Here is a 3563-nt window from a genome sequence, read left to right as displayed (position 1 = left end):
AGACAGATGCTTAACCGACTGAACCACCCAGGCGCCCCTGTGATTTCACCTTTAAAACTACGTGTGTCCAAATTCTCAGTAACTGCTCCCCAAAATTCAAGAGCTAAATGAACATGGAGAACACAACATCTCTTATTTTACAAACCTGCTATCCAAGCATTCTCTCTACGAACTAAAGAACTGTGTAATAAGGAGTATTTACACAGAACAGTTGTGGTGAAGTAAAATGTCTCTCCTATGACATATATTTGGCTGCTAGTAACAGAGACTGGAAATAATGGTGGCTTAAATAGGACGGAAGTTATTTTTCTTGCCTGTAAAGGAAGTCTGGAGGTGGGCATGCCAAGTCTGGTATAGGAGAGCCACAACCAATGCAGACCACGGTTCCTTTCTTTCTTTTCCACTACCCTAATTTGTGTCTTTCATCATCAAGGTTGTCTGAGGTCCAAGCAGCAGCTGGAAGTCCAGCCATCATATCTTCATTCTAACAGGAAACAGGAGGGTCCTCACCGGCTCTCCAGCATGGTTTAAGGAGCCTTTCAGAAGACTTGCCCAACAGCTTTTCCATCTCATTGGCTAGAACTTAATCACATGGCCACATCTAGCTGAAAGGGAGGTAGAAATGCAAATTTTTATCTGGGTGCCTTGCCACATCTGTTTTCTTGTTAAGAAATGAAATCTGTTTTCTTGTTAAGAAATAAGAATATTGTGTAGCGCCTGTCAGTCTCACCAAAAGCATTATTAAGAACTAAAAATATATATTATCCAATATAATTATTTAATGACTTTTCAACAGTCCCTTTTCTGGGATTCATTGTACTGTACAATGCTCCCATCATTAACATACAAAATGTAGGAGTTAACCCCCTAATTAGCATATCCTTACATAAAATTCACCACCTTAATCTTGCCTACCCTAAAAAACAGAATAGATACATTGAAGAAAAGTTTATTTATTTACTGTGTGTGTGTGTGTGTGTGTGTGTGTGTGAGAGAGAGAGAGAGAGAGGAGAAAGAGAGAGAGAGAGAATGAGTGGGCAGAGGCAGAGAGAGAGGAAGAGAGAAAGAGAGAGAGAGAGAATGAGTGGGCAGGGGCAGAGAGAGAGGAAGAGAGAATCTCAAGTAAGCTCCATGCTTTCGGCATGGAGCCTGACTTGGGTCTCGAATCCACCAACCATGAAATCATGACCCAAGCTGAAGTCCAGAGTAGGACACTTAACCAAATGAGCAACCTGGGCGCCCCCATTGAAGCTTTAATATAAAGTCTTTGTTATGACTTTGTTAGTACTTAGTAAAAGGTTAATTTATTTTGGATCCAAACCATGAGACTATAGTTTCCAGGCATCTCCAAAGAGTAGTTTAGGGTGAGGGTGAAGGGATTTTAACTTTTCCATAATCTTGCTTAGCTCCAGCTGCCTCCCTCCAAATTACTCGATATGGTTTTCTAAAATTTATTTCTCTCTCTCTCTCTCTCTCTCTCTCTCTCTCTCTCTCACACACACACACACACACACACACACACACACAAAGCACAAAAAAACCCTGTTGTGTAAGCTCAACTTCACAATCCCCTTCACTCTGCTTTCTCACAAAATTTCAGATTCTAGTCCTAATTCCTCTAACACAGAAACACTAGAGTAGCCTCTGTTGTGATGACAAAAGTACCTAAAAGACATAGAAGATTGTACCCCATTGCAGACTCAGTATTAGGCTTTTCTGTGCACGCTGTATCTTTTTAGGTGTTAATTAGTATCACGAAAAGACAGAAAAAAGGAAAGAGAGAGAGTACTCTATTTTCAAAATGGTTTGATAATATTCCCATTAGCCATTTAAACCATCCTACCCACATGAAGACCTTAGAGATCATGACAATGAGGTTCAAGATTTTGTTGCTAAGGCATTTCTCCAAAGCAGGGTGAAAATCCCACTATAAATAGTACATTAAAAAGCTGGTTGCTTTGTGCTTTCCTGCACTTTTATTCCAATATGCCTCTTTATCATTATCAACAACTCTTATGAACCAAAGTGTTCCCTGTTTCTTCCATTAGAAAGTGCACATCACTTATTAAGATTACCTCCGTCTAGATTTCACTCAGGAGAGAGTAATAAAGAGATATTATTTGCTTGAACTGATCTTTAAACCCAAACTCTTTGTTCTGTTTCTTCGGTGACTCATTCAAGCATCACAGAGCCTGAGTGGAATGAAAGAATCTTCTGTGATACATTCTATTGTGTTAAAAATTTTAGCAGCCTTGCCAGGTGTTTATTACAGATTGTTGGGGATTATAATTACATTCATATAAAAGCTGCTGAATGCTTGATATTTATGACCAAGAGTTATTTTTCCTATTTGATTATTTATAACTCTAAGAAGATGTTAAATAAGACATAGCAGTTAACAGTGACATTGTGGCTTTATGAACCTATATAAGAAATCAAACGTAGACCATTGCTATTGATGTTTGGAAATTCAGTCTAACTTTATTTGCTCTGTTTTTAATGACATATTATTTTGAAACATACAGTATGTTTCAAACATACTGTATTGTTTCAGACTTAATTCTAATGAACAGATATGAAGCCTAATATCCAGTGAGCACCTAATACATGTTAAAAGGTTTATAAAATCATATCACAATATCTCACTTGATTTTCATGACAATGTGAAACATTGGTATTGGTATAAGAGAAAATTGTGGCTCAGGGAGGTTAAAAAATTTTTGTTCATGGTCACAGAGCTTCTGTGAGGCTTTTTCTCCTATAATAGATTTTTTTTTTTTAATGTAGGAAAGCCCAAAGCAAATAGTATGGCTCTTTATTCTATAATTATCTAACAAAGTAAAATGAAATGATTTACTCTCATTGATTTAAACAGAGATTTTACATAAAATCGCAATTCTGAGTTCATTTGAAAATCAGAAGATATACCCTGAGCCCAAATTCCCAAAGAGCATTTATCAGCTTGGAGTTGAGTAATTCCCTTTAGATGGAGCCTGTGCTCTCTCTGGGTGCTGCAGTCTCCATCTGTCAGCTTCATTCATTTACGTTATCTAACTGCCCTCTGAACATGTTTCAGCCAGTGACTTCTAACTTAGGTTCTAAGCACTAGTTCCACCAAATTGTAAAAAGCAGGAATTCTAAATCTGCTTTCCAAACCCAAGATCCATCTCCCCTCTGATGGTCATTGTCTTTCATCCATGGGGCAGTACGTACTGGATAAACTGTCCAGTCTGGTCAAGGATGATTTACAATGTGAGCCCATATGGTAAATCATATGCTCTCCTAGGAATTTGGAAGTTGCATTTACAAACAACTATTTAATCTCTGCATGTGGCTAGAATTGTGACTGTCAATTTGGGAAGTGTAGAGTGGCCACATTCTGCCATTGGACTGCACAAGTAGCAAGATCCCATTTGGAGAGGGAGAGAGAAAGAGGGATACACAGATAAAGCCAGGCCCTTAAGATTTGTGAGATTCTCCTGTAATCTTATAATAAATCCTGTTACTTGCATACGTTGTCTTAAAATGGTTTCTGCCTCTTACAAACACTTGTTCTAGCCTTG

At 38.1% G+C, this 3563-nt stretch overlaps 1 long non-coding RNA gene across 1 annotated transcript; it reads right to left on the bottom strand.

Annotated features, from left to right (window-relative positions):
* Positions 1-211: 211 nt before the first annotated feature.
* Positions 212-2161, bottom strand: LOC132660348 (uncharacterized). Its single transcript, XR_009601728.1, has 2 exons — positions 2076-2161; positions 212-605 (listed from the first exon to the last, which is right to left on the bottom strand). It is a non-coding gene; the product is annotated as an uncharacterized LOC132660348 (long non-coding RNA).
* Between the last annotated feature and the right edge of the window lie 1402 nt (positions 2162-3563).

This window comes from Panthera onca, chromosome B4, assembly GCF_046562875.1.
Source record: "Panthera onca isolate mPanOnc1 chromosome B4, mPanOnc1 haplotype 2, whole genome shotgun sequence".
NCBI lineage: Eukaryota > Metazoa > Chordata > Mammalia > Carnivora > Felidae > Panthera > Panthera onca.
The sequence above is the reverse complement of the archived record's forward strand: the minus strand, read 5'-3'. Positions and strand labels throughout refer to the sequence as shown.